At 28.3% G+C, this 18,299-nt stretch overlaps 1 protein-coding gene across 2 annotated transcripts in view; it reads right to left on the bottom strand.

Annotated features, from left to right (window-relative positions):
- The window catches only part of LOC121120280 (uncharacterized), a 64,228-nt gene extending 46,513 nt beyond the window's left edge, over positions 1–17,715 (bottom strand). For both annotated transcript variants that reach the window (XM_071889211.1, XM_071889210.1), the window contains exons 1-2: positions 17,502–17,715; positions 3,146–3,400 (exon numbers count right to left, since the gene is read on the bottom strand). The gene's annotated coding sequence lies outside the window, so the exon portion shown is untranslated. The remainder of the gene's footprint in view (positions 1–3,145; positions 3,401–17,501) is intronic.
- Positions 17,716–18,299: the final 584 nt, after the last annotated feature.

An 18,299-nucleotide genomic window follows, 5' to 3' on the forward strand; every position in this document is an offset into this window, starting at 1 on the left:
CTGTTTTTCCTCCCTTCTTCCTTCCCTTCAAAAGAAGAATAATAATAACAAAATGTAGTTGATCGATTTATGAACCCTCAGAAGAAGAAGAGATCTAACGAATCTCTGATAAGAGCATGAATTATTCTGTTGTATCTTTGAAAATCCCCCAGAAATAAACCTTAAAAGTATTACTGAATAACAAAATATACAATTAAAATTCCTGACTTTTATTTATTCTAACAAATAAATAAACAAGTTATTATCGATTTGCTGGAAGAACATAATTTTCTAATAAAAAGGCTTTTATTCTTTTCTTAAAGAAAGCTTTCATTGGGAAAGCTGATTTGCTTTCCCCCTAGCCTCTACTATGAGTCTTCGTAATAATACTCCAGCAAGAAGAAGATGCTACCCTCAACGCCACCAAAAGGCTACAGCATCCCGTGAACCGTCCCATTTTGTTTTTCCTTTATTTACTGTGTGTATTTGAATGAAATGTTCAATATTCAAATTTTTCTCTTCTCTTCTTTTTCCTTTGAAAAAAAGGGAGAAAAAAATAAATATATAAATTATATGTTAAAAAAAGGAATAAGAAAAATGCGAATTTTTATTTGTATTTTATGGAGCGAAAGAAGCCTTCTTCTCTTTTGAATTTATTCATTATTGTTCAAATGAAGAAATTAAAAAAACAAAGTGTATAGTTTTGCTATAAAACTTATCGTATACTATAGACGCAACCTTTGCGTCAAAGCTCACATCATGAAGTTGTTTTTTATAGACTTAGAAGAACTTATAATATTTGATCGTTACAAGAATATAAAAAGTAATTTATATTCAGTGCGCCCCGACAGCTGTACAAAAGAGAGATAAAAGCGACAACTTTTAATACTCCGCTTTTCAGGGGGGAGAAAAGAAGAAGGGAAAATAGAAAGAGAATTCAAAATGGCGCCAGCGCGTGCCTTACTACCTACGCACTGGTAAGAGAGAAAGAGACAGGAAGAACAGCCAGCATGGGTAGTTTTGGCTGTTCTCCTCTTTTTCTTTTTTGTTCAGATAGAGAAGAGAAGAAAAGCGACAAAAACCTCGCGTTTTCCCGCGGAAGAATATTTATATGAAATGTGCGGGAAAGTAGCGGAGATCTTCTTGGTCATGGCGTACTCATATACATAATACACATATATTATTTCTTTTATTTTATGATTATGAGATGTAAATGGTCAATAACTTTGTTAAAAATCCTTTTTTACGCTCTCTTTTCTGTTCATCACACAACCTCTCGTACACCTATATTATGTATATTGAAAGAATTCAAAAGTATTAATTGAGGGAGCAAAATGAACTTCCCTGAATTTCAATGCACATTTTTAATAATTAACGAGTTCATTTATGAGTGCTCCTGCATTTTTTTTCTCCTTAATTTTTGTGTTGGACACAATTTGCCAAATTATGAGTTGATATTTCGGCATTTCATACTTAATTATCCATAATCATCAACAGACATTTTATTGCCAATATGTAAATGATGATATGACTAGGTAGGTCCTAGTCATAGCTATAAAAGAAAAGAACCCCCCCCCCATGTTTATTGTGTACATTTACCGCTAGATGTCTCTCAAATGCCGACCCCTTCTTTAAATAAGGTAAAAGGGAGATGGAACAAGTTTGTTAAAAAAACATAACTAAATAAAACGATCGAAATAAAGGAAGGGAAAATTAGTGATGTGCTCAGTTTATAACACAACTTTTATAATTATTATATGTGCGAAAAAGGATTAATTTTATGCGTACTATACATATATATATACAAATATTATTATTGGGTTATGGTATTAAAATCTGAAACTAGGGTGAGACTGCTAGAGTTTTAACAGCTAACTCGGTATTGACCCGTCTTGTTGTAAAATTTGTAATAATGTGACGGTAATTTTAGAAAAACAAACTGCGGCCATCAGTTTGAACTTTGGTGAATGAAAAATTCAGTCTACATCATCTAAGACCCAACCGGAAACATTTTTTTTTTGTCTCGGACACTATATATGTATATAGATTAAGTCCTGCAGACATTATGTTTAATTTTAAGGAATTGGTCCAATATGTAGTGATGGATATAAGCTTGAAAATGATTTCAAATTACAATTATCCCCAAAGTTATTACTAATTTTATTGTTACTATGATTATGATTCTCTTATCTCTCCTAATGATAATAAAAACAAAATTTATAACTTAATTTTATTCATGAGTAGGCTTCAAAAATAAGAATAATAAAAACCGAATGAAGTAACCAACATACAGACAGACACACACACTCAAGCAGGCTGGCCTTAAAGTTGTAGTTACAGTGTTCACCGTGTACTTTCTTTCTGTGTCTCTCTATATATGATATATTTACGCATTTCCTCTCGTATGATGTCTCACGTAGAACAAACGTTCGCAAAGAAGAAGTTTCACTGTGAATCAATCATAACTATAACATTTATCATTTCTTCTTAAAATTTTCTGATAAATATAATATTTTATTAAAATGTTTGAATAATAATAAAGAGGCTCCTGAATTTGCTATTCAAATTCTGTATCTAGTATCTGCATGCTATTTGCATACATTTTAAATTATTAAAAATGAGTCAAATGCTTATCCCTTCAATGTTAATTGTACTTTCATTGAAATACAAGAGCTCCCTGTTTTATTACATTATGTATAAAATATAATATTTTAAAAACTACAGAGTTATTTAAAGCTAAGTCGACATTTTTATGTTGGAATTTAAATTAGGAGTTCCCTGTTAAACATAAAAAATTCTATAAAATTTGTCATAATGCTGATTTGTTCAATATTAAGTTGATGTTTTTGAGTTGGGGTGTGTTTAAAACAAGGACTCCCTGTTAAAACCATAAAATACTATTAAAATGTGTTAAAATGCTCATTTGTTCAAGATTAAATAGGCGATTTCTATGTTCACTGTTTTCCCCTAACAAAATATTATAGGAGTATTGGTCAAAATGTTGACTTACTTCATCTTAAGTTGATGTGTTTTTTTTTTGTTATTTAAAGCAAGGGTTTCCTGCTTAGTACAATTTATATAATATAACATTTATCAAAATACTTATTTATTCATTACTTGAGTTAAACGTTGAATCTGCATGTTATTATCAATTTATACTTCCTACCTGAGTGAATTCACATCCATAATCCAAAAGAAAACCACTTCCAAAAGGCTTTTTCCCCCTTCAATTCAATGATGAACTCAAATTGATTTTTTTTTGTCTACGATTAGTTCTTATAGGACTCTATTTTTTCCTTCTATTTAAATATTCACTGAAAAGAGTCTAATTACAGATATATGAGATTAATATCCAAGGTAAACATTATTATTATTCTGTCTTTCAAGTCCATGTGTTGAGAGCCTTCTTAATATATTTGGCCTGGAAACAAAAATGTTAAAGATTGGATTAGAAGAAGTAAAGAGGAATCAAAATATATATAAAAAAAAACTATACAAAATATTACATTTTGTCATATTATAATTTGTATTTCAAAATCAGAAGAAGCTCTTTGAAGGGACTTTTTGCTCAAAATGAAAGGATCTGGCTCATTTCAGTTTTTAAAGTTTTAATGGAAGTGTTAAACAAATTTAACCTAATATACACTCTTGGAAGTTGTTATTAACAATACCAAACAAAAACGTGAAATGGATGTCCGCAGGATTTATATATTTTGTTTTTGTTTTCAAAATATAAAATATATTTCAAATATTAAATTTTTTCAAAAATCCACTGTTATTCACATAAAATTAAAAAATTCATGGATATTCACAAAAAATTAAATTTTTTTCCGTGAAAAAAATTCAAAAATTAAACTTCATATATGACTTTTTTTTTTAAAGATTGAAATTAAATTTCAAATATTAATTGTTTTGACAAAAAAAATTCCTGTAAAAGGTAAAAATTATTTGATGGGGGGGGGGAGAGCTATATCCCTCCAGCCCATCCCCTGTCGAGGCCTTTGTTCCGGCAAAATAAAATAAAAACAGTTATTGTTCTTTAAAGAACAGTCTCATATTTTTACAAATAATTTCGTACGGGTTTTGGTACAAAAGGGTACGATTTGAGAACTTTTTAACTTTTTGCTATATATTTGTATTTTTATTATAATTGACAAAATAATCATTTAGAGGAATTTACATTCATTAAAAAGGATTTTTGTTTGTGTGGGAGCTCGTACAGAAATTGGAGGACTTTTTTATGGATAATAATTATATCCTTGCCTTTTTGTAAATGAAAATTTTGTTTGGGCTAAGAAAGGAGGAATATGTAATAATTTGAAGGGTTACATCATCGGCGGCACAATGTTTGTATGCCATAGTGTTAGTGTAAATACCAATTTAGTATTGTAAAATTTTTAACATGTGATTATCCTGTAGCTCTATATTTAGTACTGGTTAAACAAACCATTGTTGCTCTCTGCTTATTATTTTTTTTTATTATTTCGCAAATTATTGAGTTTATGTCTTAGGAATCCCGTTGGAGAGGGTGTGCAAGACCAATTGAAAGAGTAACTAGACCTGGTAAGTCGGATTAGTGATTTTTCTAAACTTAATCATATAATAATTTGTCAGCCTAATGAAAAAAAAAAAAAGAAGAAAGGATTCACAAGTCTGCAACATGTTGTTCCATTTTGATCACTCTCACCTATGCAACACATATACATATGCTTGAAACATTATCTTGTTCCATCTCTTTCTGCCCTTGTTTTGAATGTGCTTTTATGTTTCTCGAGATATAAAATTATTGTACACAAGACATTCACAGTTGAATAGTCAGACAACAACAAAATATAGCACATTAATTCAATCAACACCTAAATAATGATCGCAACACACATAACATAACATGCGTGTCTCACTCATTGACAATTTTTATAAATACAAATATGCTTGTATTCTTCTATAGCTATGAAAAAATGAATGTTGTAAATTTTTGCAAAAAGTTATGAAAACAGAACTTTTTGGATTTCTTTTTGATTATGAGATTTTTTGATATACATATGAATATCTGGCCTAGCAACACAAAAGAAAGCCAAAATGATTACTTTTCTATTTATCATACAATTACCTTTTATTTTTAATAATAAACATTACTTATTAGCCCTTTGAAATCTGGAGCTTGAAGTAACAAAATGATTTGTTCATTATTAAGAGGTAAAAACGACTTTTATTTTTCTTTGACAGTCCATATCGGAGTTAAATCAAGTCAAATAAATCATTAAAAAGCTTTAAACTATTGTTAACATTATTCAATATTTCACCTTATTCCAGAAATTGGAATGTAAAGCCAATAATTGCACATAATATGTCCATGAAATAGTTAGCTGTATGTAAAAAATTAGTAAGCCTTTTTCCTTTTTTTTTTAATATTCTGGATTGATTTTTAGTTGATTCACCATATCTGCAGTATGGGGCTACTATTCAAGGCAAAGGTGTATTTATAAATTTTTCTATATTTACATTGTACCATAAATTCCTCAAACACGAAACCATGAAAATGAAACATCTTTGACTTACAACAACATTCAGAAGGTCCAAATTCAGTTTTGTAGCCTTATTATTGCCTTATCGTTAATTAAAAACCTCATTATGTTTGTGCAGGTCTCTGAACAAACCTCCAGTACTGTATACAAGTTGTAATTGGTGTAATGTAATTGTACAAGTTGACATTTATTCGTCATAAAATACTTCATTTAATTATATCACATCAGTCAATTCAATTACAATCTATAAATTGATGTTCACATTTCATCTTCATTTATTAAAATTACTTTCTTATTATGTATTTACGAGTATAACAGACTGTGAGCATTTGAACTTTATAATTAATTTGTATCTTTTACCAAAAATAGTCAATAATTAAACCATTCAACTATCGATGGAATATTGTATTATTGCATGAACCTAACCTAAAGTACTGGAAGTTATTCATTTAAACTTACTCACTTTCTTTTTTGTTTTTAACTTGTACAATTTTCTTATACAATTTACAACTTGTACAGAAAATATATAATTAGTAATTGCAAATGGATATTTCTAAACAAGAGATAAATCCTTTCCTCTCTTCCTCGGTCACAATTCACTGTGTTAGATAGTTGATACATTCTTAGTGTAATTTTAGACTTCTTTTATTAAAATTATTTCTTAATTAAAAGTATTCTGTAGCAAATTATAAAACATAAAGGTCCACGATTTCATTTTTACTAAATTTATTAATAAATCACTAATTTTAATAAACTTTTTTGAATATGATTCGCACAGTTCATACAAGTTGTATAAGAGGTGACAATTAAGCTAGATATTTATTAATAGTATAATTTTAGACATAATTTGATCAAAATAACTTATTAATTACAACTATTTCGTGGCCCATTGGATAACCATTCAAGGATCTCCTGTTATATTCTCCTAAATATTAAACTTGTTAAGCAAAATCCCTCTAATAAGCTTTATTTTCCATATTACATAAATTATAAAAGGATCCATAGTTACATTATTTCTAAATATATTATAAATATGTAATTTTAAGAGACTTTCTTAAGCAAGATCCCTACAGTATATACAAAGGTTTAGACCCACTGCGTGAAATAGTTAATATACTATTGGTGTAAATTGGAAACTGTTTTTATGTACAATATTTACTAATTGTAATCATTCTACGGTATATTAGATGACCCAGGGGACAACAGTTCAATTGCTACTAAATAGATAACTAATTATAACAGACTTTCTTAAATAATATCTCTCAGTAAATACATAACATCCTCTATCCCAGTGAAAAACCACTCCCTTAGATTGCTGATATATTTATGGTCAAATTTTTTATTATTTAAACGATAATGATGAATTAAGTATGGTCCCGCTATGGCACATAATGATACACAAATGCGTACAGTAAGATATACTACTCGTAAATACTTTATTAATGCGTCCTTTCAATAGATCAGAATGGAATGATCAAATTAATCTACAGAGAGCGTCAACGAATTGCGGAAATAAACTTAGCCTAGTCCAATGCCTCATGGGGGCTGTGGGGTGGTGGTAGAAAAATAGTTATTAATGCAGTTAACTTTTTACATATTTAACTTTCGTTTCTAAAAATTGTCCGCCGTCTGCCTCAAACATGTTCTTAATTCTTCCCCCGAAAGCACTGAAGATTCTCAAAACAAAGTTGTTTGGCGTGGCATCCCTCTGCTTCTCAACAGCAGCTTTAAGAGCGATGGCAGACAAGTGGGGGTGGGCACAGGCTAAACCTTGCACATAGCTCTAAATTCCATGATTTTAGGGAGCAAAGTAAGGAAATTGTGGGCTCAAAAGTTGGATGGCCCATTAATTACTTTTTTTCACTATCCATTCTACTGATTTTGGAGGATTCAGTAAGTAGCTTATTTTTTCTTCAGATATCTTTATGAGGTCATACCGCTCTATGCATTATGGTTTCCGAGACACTCAACTATACTGATAGTTTTTGTCGATAGTGTCCCCCAATTGCTCCAAATTTATTATCCCTTCCACTGCCCAGCTTCTTCTCCAGACTTTCCCCATCCCATTCTTCTTCTTCAACGCATAAACTTGTGTCTTTCTGCAAGGGACAATCTCACTAACGGAGATCACTGGTATTCCGACGCGGAGCAAGTCAGCAACTCCCTGTCTCTCTGCTTCAATTTCAAACACTTGTTGCTGTCTGATTTGATCAAAACAAATATAATTTGAAAGCTTAAATATAGACCTTTAAAACCTGAAAAGTTTACTTTTTTTTATCGAAATTGGTTTCAAATGTCTTTCTTCAATTTTCTCACGCACAGTGTATAGCCGGTAGCTAAAAGGTAGGATGTTATGAAGCTTCAACTTGACGTAATGGAATGTACAATTTGTAACTTGAACAATCTACTTATACAAGTTGCAACTTGTACACAGAATATATATTTACAATGCACAATATTGTTGCAATATAGCTATTTCACAAACAAAATCAAATAAAAAATAGGGAATATATATTTTCCATTTAATTCGAAGTAATATATTATACATATAAACCTATTTTTCGTATACAATAAAACATTTTTTAAGATTTATTGCATTTATTGTAAAATTCCCCTTTTTTCTACTTCTTTAAAGCATTGCGTGATTATAATGCCTAGCATGAATGTATATCGTATATACACATATATATAAATAATATCTTGTTCCATCGCATAAAAGCACCAGTGCTCCTCTGAATTGGACATCATAATTAAGTAATCATTTTTTGCTTTCATAATGATGATTTAATAGAGAGTTACTTTGATTTATGATTGAGTGTATTATACTTTGTACACAATTGAACTATAATAATATGTTTCCCTCCCTTCATTCATTCTTTAATAAATGACACATTTCTAATTTAGTTAATACTAAAATGTGATGTTATAGATGGAATTGGTTAAGCAACTTTAGGATCATTTTTGGATGTAATTTTTTGCGCAAAACAGTAATTATTTTTTAAAGGTATCTTCAAACATTCTAATGCTCAACTATAGCATACGTATAGCTAGGGGTGTGTGTTTCGGAGAGTGCGAGGGAAGGGCAGGAGCGACACATATGTTATTACTGAAATAAGACGTTTTTTAACATCAGCTGCTTATTATTTGATTATGGGGGATAGAGAATGAATTACTGAGATCCCTTCTACATTTATGTTATGATTATTGCAGGGTAAGTTTTTTATCTTTATTTCATTGTTGAATACACCAAAGGTAAGTGTTAATTCTATTTTTTTTGAGATAGATATGTTAAGGCCACGACAATCCATTAAATAATGCAAAACAAACACAGCAAAAAACGATAGCACCAACAATTTTTCCTATTCTAATCTTTGAAGTCTTATTTTTCTCTACTTCTTGTACATCCTACTAGCTTAGCTAGCACAGCTTATTTTGAAGGGTTTTTATTGATTATATATACTTGCTAATATTAAAACAGTGAGGGAAAAACTACTTACCATTGGTATTGCATTTGAGACTTACTCGAACTCGAGAAAAAACAACTGCACCTTAATAAAGTTGACAATTTTCTAAAGATTACTCGAATTCGCACGAAATACTTTTTAGTAGGAGATTCTGCTTCATTAAACATTCGAGTAATGAAGAATGAATTCGGATGTAGTAACACTCAAAAGGACAGTAAAAATCAAACTACCAAGACTGGACTTTCTTTTTAAAAGAAGAGGTAATGGAATTAAATACAATCCCATATCACACACAATATGTAGTATAAATTTTCAACAAACTCGAACTTACCAAACTTGGTACAAAAGTCAACTCATTGCTAAATAAAGCTGACATATAGCTGTAAAAACGCAGTGCTAACACGTTTGTTCATTACTAAGGGTGTGCAAATTGTCAAAATCTTCTTAGGCTTACATTTTGAAAGGAAGTATATGTCGGTAACCTCCCAAAAGAAACAGAGAAAAAGTTCCAAAATCAGTTGGTTCTAGGATAAATCTTCCTAACAATGAAGTGATTACTCTATCATTGTTGGAATATTTTTGTCGGACCAAGAGCTACTTCTAATTCAACCAATCAACTTTGTTTTGAACACTGATTAAGGGAAAAGAAGCTGAAACATCGACAGATGATAAAAAATGTTATTATAAATTTTTGTGCTAGGGAAATAACGCTGTGATTAAGTAATATAATTTACATTGTTGTATTATGTCAAGGGATGTGAAAATTGTCCAAATCCTCGCTAGTTGAATCAAAAAGAAATATATATGCTGGCAAGTTTGAAAAACGACATATTTGCCAACAGAAATCACTATAAAAACTGAAGTGCTCCTTGTTCGTTAATAAGTTTGAATTTTCAAAATTCGGATGCTTAATTAATAAGAGCACTTACATTATATCTCGCAGGTTAATTTGTATCGTCTCTCAAAGTTACCAACATATACTTTATATTGATTTACTCTTACAAGGGGTTCGAAGATTTTCACATCTCTTTTTTCTGCTTGCATAATATAGCTCACTAACTCCAAAATATTTCTGGATTTACTGTCTACAGGGTGCAGCTTTTAAATTGACAGAAAAATGAAATATTGCTTTGACATGCTGTAACTAATTAATAATAGCTATATAATTATTTTTAGTATAATTTAGATATACTCATAAATATAAATAGTTTTAATTAAATTTTTGCCATTCTGCTGCCACTCATTTCTCCAAACGACACAGGAAGCTACAACAGGCACAGCTTAGTTCTTCCAAATCAATTAACGCCCATTCTCATGAAATGGAGGCATTCAGGGCTTCATCATTTAGATTATTTGTTGTACACTCAACAACGCTATAAAATAAAGAATCCAGATGATATAATTCTGCTGGTGATGGAAGCCATTTCTCTTTTACACATTTTTTCCCCCAAAACTATTAAACGGTATCTTTGTGTGACATTAGAGGGTGGGCATGTTGGCATACATAATTCCCCTTGGGATATATCTTTCTACGGCAGATTGTCTTCTCATGGATTCCAAGTTCTCGGCCCATTGCCCGTATGGAAACCGTTGAATCAAAATCTATCCATTAGGTGATAATGTGATCCAAATTATCCTTGGTATTTTCTGGAACAACGTTAAATAATATCATTCTCCAGCCACAAAATTCCATTGAATTAGAATAATTCTGCTTTCCAAGACGTCGATGATCTTATTCATCGTCTTAATATGGAAAAGTAAATCAAGAAATATTTGTCCTGGATGTTTTTGCTTCGGAATCTCTATAGCTACTGAAGTATATTATACCTTTATGTGAAGATCTAGATGTGAAACTTTGATTGGCGTCCATTTTTTTATATGTGATCAATAAATAAGGCTATAAATGAACTATCCCTCATGAGCCTGTATATGCATATAAATTTTGTGTTGCTTTTTATATTTTTCAAATTATCTTTGAACTTCTTTAGACGTTTTTTTATGTACATAGTCAAAGGATACAAAAAAATCTACTAATATCGATCCTATTTTTACGACATTGCTCTCATTTTTCCTTTCTTTTTGGAACAAAAAATTCATTAACGCTTAATGAATATCCATAAACCGTTAATTTTTGTCACTTTTCGTTATTCCTTTTTTTTATTTTTAACTTTTAGAATAAGAGATTTTTGTAAAAACCACCTCCAAAGAAAGAAGAAAGAAAAAAAACCCAACCTAACCTTGAATCACTGAGGGACAATTCACTAAAATTGTCATAGGTAAATTCTTTTTGAATTTTTAAAGGAAATAACTAACTGACAAAACAATAATGATTATAATATATAGCTTTACAACCCTCACTTACATATCCACCTACATATATAGAATTATAACTGCATAAAAAAGATGCAGAACCATCCATAATTCCCCTTCATACTCAAATATACTTCATATATATATATTTAACATTTAACACCCAAAAAAATGAAAAAAATCAATATAAAACTTGCCAATAAAAATTTCCTCATACATTTTTTTTTGTGTGTGGAGGTTTTTTTTTTGTTGTGTGTGTTGTTTTATAATACTTTTAACACTTCTCAATGAAGAGAGATAAAGTGCTCCAGAAGTATTGAAGTACTAAACAGTAGTTCATAAAAATCATTGTTGTTGACTTCTCGTAAAAAAGTTCAAGATAAGTTTTTTTTTTCAACAGCAACTAATAAAATTTGATGGGTCAATAAAGTGGTTTTTGTACCTTGTTCTAGGGAAGGAAGGGTTTCCTATAGGTGAACATTTTTAAAGGTATAAATTTATTAAAGAAAGTTTGCTTTTCAAAATATATGTTGTTGTTTTTTTTTTTTTTCTTTTACCCATGGTTCAAACTAACAAAGATTCCCTTTTAAGTAAGACTCTATAAAATATTTTGCATAAAAGCAACATGATGGCCAAAAGTCCGTGCTATTTTTTGACGTTATGTGTACGTGTAGAATATTCTTAAAAACCCACAAATAAAAAGAAATAAAGATATTTTTCAATTCCTACAAGCCTTTTGTTTTCTTATCACAAAAAATTATTTCATTATGATGTTTAAAGATATTCAATATAAAAATGAGATTGACAATCCAATCAGTGTTGTGGAAATTGAATATAATAATAAATTTCTCTTAGTATAAAAAAAGTAGGAAAGAGTTCCGGGTAGGTATTTAAAATCAATATCCTGTGAAATTAATAACTGATAATACAAATCTGAAGGATTCTTTTGTTCCAGGAATGATCATCAATTGATGGCTACAAATTATTCGCAATAAACCTTTGGAGCGGCTGCAAATTGTACTCAAAGTATCCAAATAAGTCGTCAGACAAATATATAGAGAATTTGAAAGATTTCATTTGAAAAGTCATATCAGGACCAAATTAAGCCTCATATTTTAAATAAAGATTTGAAACCATAGCTTCAAATTTTGCACATCTACAGTCATCCCACAAATGTGATTATAAAGCCTATAATTGACTCAAACATCCCTATCAAATATTGGACTGTATGTATTTGTAAATAAAATAATAGATATAGATTTTCTTTATTTTTGTTCAACATTGTTTTTATATTGACGTACAACAAATAAAATAATTTTGTTAATGTGTAGATACTTAAGTAATAATTAAAATGGAACTTTTTCCCCCTGTACTTTGTAGAAGTAGCAACATTTTTGCTGGAATCACAGAGGCTCTTTCCCGGATTCGACATAAAATGAGATTTTGTGTATTATTTTCACAGATGGTTCAAACCAATATTTATATATATAATTATAATATATTTTATTCATATATACCAATTGTTCAATTTACTGTAGACTCTTGGAATCTAATGAAGTCTTTTTATAAAACAAATACGAGCAAAACGTTATTATCTTACTAAGAAAAAAAAACAAGAGAAAAAAAAACAATAAAGCATTATTTATTTTTCAATAACATTTAGTATTGATTTACGCGTTTTTCCCGTAGTTTTATAATAATAAATAGCTTCAACGAAGTTGATTAAGTGCTACTACGAAATGAAATATATATATAATACCATTTGCAACATGAAATATGGGCATATCTCAATAATGAATATATATACATTAATTTTACTCTAACAAATTAAACTTTTTTAGATATATTCAAATATCAGCAAAATATTTCAGGATATCATCCTTTTTATACAATTAATGCAGAATCTCATACAATTATCAAATATCGAATAAAACATTAATTCCCCCATCCCTAACATTTTCAAACGTGCTGATATATAGTAGGTTATTACAAAGTTGTATATGAAAATGAATATGAAAATTTTTCATTTTTTATTTACAATAGAGTTGTTTCAATCAAAAATATAATTTGAATATTCATCTAAATGATTGATTTGTTTAAAAAGTACGAGTTATAGATAAGAACTGTCCTATTGTAAATAAGTTCAAATTTGTTATTAAAACAACGGTATTGCCATAAAGATAATTAGTTTATGTTAAACTTATGATGCAATCCAACCGATCCCACTGTATAAATATATAAGTATTTGCATTCTTTAGTCTTTTTGTGAATTCTTCCAAAAAATAGATTTTTTTGTCCAATTTGATGACAAATTTAAATTTATGCTATAATTTTATATGTTGTTTATATTTAACTATTTAACGATCAACTTGGACTTTTTGAACACATCATTACTTTACCTAAATACCAATTTACAATGTATATTTTATTTAGTAAACATACAAGTTTTTGTAGTTTGAAGTACAATTTTTGAATACATTAATTATTTAAAGCTAATTTATATCATATATTCATTTGAACAATTTAGATATATAATAAGAAAATTAGCATTTTCTAAAGGATTTTCATAAATATTTATCAATCAATAGGGGTAACATTATTTTATTTATCGTTGCTTTAGAACACAAAATGTTCTATCTCTTTAACATTAAAAAAAAAAAGAGTAATCACTACTATGTTCATATTCAGCTTATTCTGAAAGTTTTTCAAAACTTATAGAACTATCTAATGACATATTTAATTCATGTCTTACCTAATAAATTAAAAAAATATCAAAAGGTTTTTGAAAGGTATTTAAATAAGAATTTTTTATTGTAAATCAGCAATATATGTCCGTTAAAAATTAAGTGTTTCAGATCTAGTATTTTTGAAGAATTTCAATATCAGTTATTAAACAAAAAATTTAATATTTAATGTTTGAAATCTAAATCATAAATATTTCGCAATTTATTATTATTTAGTTCTAATAAAATACTTATATGTAAATATTTTATAAATATAACCTGAAACAGTTGAATATGGATTATTGTGAGATCCCATATAGAAGAACACGACAAAACACTCCTTATTAAATGTTAAAAAACTCAATGTTTTACATCATGTAATTTTTGGCAAATTTAAAAATGATATTATTAATAGAAAAATAGGAAATTTATCAAAAATCCTTCATAATGCATAATTTCTAATATTATTTAGCAATGATAAAAAGTCCTTTACAAATTTTGAATTCAATTTATAAGTGAAAAAATTGGATATTTAATGTTGCAATTTATGAAAAAAATAATTCAAATAATAGTGCAATGTTTTTTTTTTTTGATAAATATACTATTACAAGAGTTAAAACCATATATGCACAATAATACTGATTTTTTTTTTTGGATTACATAGAAAACTTATTGTTTTAAAAGTAATTATTTTCGACAAATTTTTCTATTCAAGTTATTTGTGTCGAAAATGTAATATTTTATATCTTAAAAATAATATTTTATACAAGATATTTTTGTTTGTTGTGGATTGTATTAAACAGCCTTCTTTGGCCATCCTCTTACCAACAAAATGAAGATCCAATAGGGATTTTGCCTTTTTTAAGTAGTTTCACTCTTCACAACATATCCACAGACATAAGTACAAAAGAAACAAAATGGTGGAGGGCTCCTTGTATTATATATAGAAGGACTATTCCTCTATAACACTGCTTCACAACCACCAACAGCAGAAGAAGTAGTTGTTAGTGGCAGGGCTTCTATTCCCCCCTCCTTCTCTATCGATAGAAATAAATTAGAAATATCTTGGCGGTGATAAATCTAGCGTTGAATATAGTATTCATGTTTTCCTTATAAAATAATTCAATAACTTACTTATAATTATAATTGCTTATAGTTTTATTAAAAAAATAAGAATCAAATTATGTTTTTAAAAAAATGATTTGATTTAGTAAACTGTCAGCATAAAATGATAATAATGATAACTATATTAAGGAAAAATGAAAAACAAATAATTCAATGTTAATACTACTTGAATCTCACTATTTATTTTTATTTTTCATTAGAAAAACACATAAATTCGTATATTGAAATATCTATTTATGAAAGGGTGCAATTAAATTCACGTATTGCTTTATTTTTCTGCAGAAAAGTGCCAATTATCATATACATATTATTGTATTTTTTTCGAAAACAATTTAAAAGAGTATAAATCATTTTCCATCTTTTGGCTTGATGAAATTGCAACCGAAAATTGTGTATATTATATTCATTGTGATTGGAAGCTACCAAAGAAATTGGAGAAGCAAGAAACATTATTTAAATTTAGTTTTGGGGTTTTTAATTTAATTTATATATATATATAATAGAAGCACAATCTTTTATCTGTTCAGAAACATCCATATGAAAATGATAAAAAACGTTATATTAAAAGATTTTTTATTAACACAACACTTTTATTACGTAAAAATGTTCGTTTGAAAAGTTAAAAAAATATTTGATTTTAATTTGGTGAATTATACACGAATTAAATTTTGTTTACATTTATAAAAAAATATAATGGTATAGGAACGTAATATAATAATTTTTTATCAATTCAAAAATATATATGTATATAAAATTTGTTAAAAAAGAACTAATTTAAAATTTTTAATGACAAATAAAAATGACATTTGCGAGTTTAAAAAAATTTGAAATATTTTTAAACATAATTTAGAGAACTAAACACGAATTGAATTTTGTTTGCATATATAATTAAATATTAAGATTTTTTACCATAATAAACAATTCAAAATTATACAAATAAATTAGTTAAAAATAATTTGTCTAAAAATGTTTTTATGTTCAAATATTTTTGTACGAAAAAGTATGTATTTGGTAGTAGATTTTAAATAACTTACAGAGAAATAAAATGGCTTCTCATTAGATTTTAACAAATATATATAAAATTTATAAAAACTTGATCGTGATATAATTTTTAATATTTAAATAATTTGTGTATTTATAACGTTATAGAAAGAAATATAATTTGGATTAAATTTTGAATGATTTTTAGCATAATAAAATGGTTAAATATTAAATTTGACAAGCATATAAAACTTGTCAAAAACATTATGTCAACATTGTTTTAAATATGTTTATAATTTATTTCCAGAAAACATTCTAGAAAAATGTGTATTTTATAGTAAATTCTTTAAAAATTTTACCCAACATGAAATGGCTTAACATAAAGTTTTGACAAAGATATAAAATTTGTATAAAATTGGAATAAAAAGTTTTTAATTTCTATATAATTTTGCATTTTTTGGAACGAACTTAAATAATTTTCGAACAAAGAATATGGCTGAATGTTCATGTTTGACTAGTTTATTATTTAATTTCCTAATATATTTCATAAATTAATTTTGTATCAATGTTCTTTGCATTCAAACTAAGAATATATACATTTTTTATCAAGTAATAATCCTTTTAATTAGGTATTTTCTCAAATAGCTAACAACAAAACTTAACAAAATACTCCATAGAATTAGTTAAATCTGAATATTGATTAGCAAAAAAAAAAAAACATATTATATATAGGTGACGATTAAGTCAAATCTAACTATTATGAATCCTTGACTTAAATTCTTATGTCTTGTAACTACACGTGTCAAGCCAAAATATGAGCGAGCAAGAAGGGGGGAGGGTCATTTGGTGTCAAATTCTTGAGGATCATTAACATTTTACGGAAGATTGAAAGTCTGGAATGTATTTTTATCTTACTCCTTAAGTAAAATTATGAAAAAGTTTCATAAATAAATAAAAGGTGTTTTTTTCTCCTTATTTTGCAAATTTATTTGTTCCTCCAAGGCATAGAATCATCTACTTAAAGACTACTAATATAAGTGATGGAAAATATTACAAGCAACAATGCCTATTAATATTTTTGTCAATTTGAGTACTTATATTAGGAGGAAAACACTTTCAAATAGAAGTAAAGAATTTCGCATCTTATTTTCGAGAAGCGTAAAAAGTGTATGTTTATAAGACAAACCGTGAGAGACGGTGAAGAAGGAGAAGGGAAAAGATTCTTACGAGTAAACTCGTAAAATTTTACGATTACGAGATTCCCCCCTCTCCTCCATTTTTTCCTCTTTTCTCTTAAACTCCGTTAAAGAGAACATTAGTGGGTGATAAACTTGTCTTTTAAAGAGCCGTAAATATGAACACTAAACGAATTGTTATTTTGATGATCTTCTTACCTGAATCTCCTTGATGAGAAAAGAAGCTTCTTAAAAGAGTGTAATATTATATAACTCTAATAAATAATGAGTAATAGTCGGAGACGGATCGGATCCTTCCTTGATAAGGATATTATTGTTTATGTTTACTCTAATTATTTTTTATGGTGATGAATAAAACGATGTTTTGTGTGTGTAGGCTTGTACCTCTGTTTCAAAATGAACATTAAATCCCATAAAACAAAATCGGTGTATATTGCCGAAGAGTAAAAAAAAAAAAAAAAAAAAAATTCCCCCCCTCATAAAATATTTTTTTATCAGTTTGCGGGAGTGCGGGAGAAACAGCAGCAGTATAGCAGCAGTTGCTTGTACTAATGGAAAGAAAAGGAAACTTGTCTGCTGCTGCTGCTTCTCAGGGATAGCTTGGTCCGCGAGTGTGTGTAGATTTTGTCACGTGATCTACTACTCTTAATGAATAATAAATTTGGATTCCTCTGATGTTCTTGAGCCCTTTTGTATTCATATACATATTTAGGTGAGTATTATTGTAATTCCTCTTGCTGTGGCTATTACTCTTATAGTTAGACCCATGATTAGCCATTATGTAAGGACATGAGAAGAAGAGAAAAGGACTTTATCAGCTGTTGGATTGGATTTCGTGGTCAATATATCTTTGGAGGAAATTGGAGACAAGGAATCATGAATTATATAAATGGTTTTTCTGCTCAATAAGGTCTTAAGGATTGAGAGAAGATATTTCCTCTGAGGAATCATTGTGCTATGTATACGGAAAGAGGGGATCCTTGACAATAACCAGAA

The sequence above is a fragment of the Lepeophtheirus salmonis genome, chromosome 6 (assembly GCF_016086655.4).
Source record: "Lepeophtheirus salmonis chromosome 6, UVic_Lsal_1.4, whole genome shotgun sequence".
In the NCBI taxonomy this organism is placed as follows: Eukaryota; Metazoa; Arthropoda; class Copepoda; order Siphonostomatoida; family Caligidae; genus Lepeophtheirus; species Lepeophtheirus salmonis.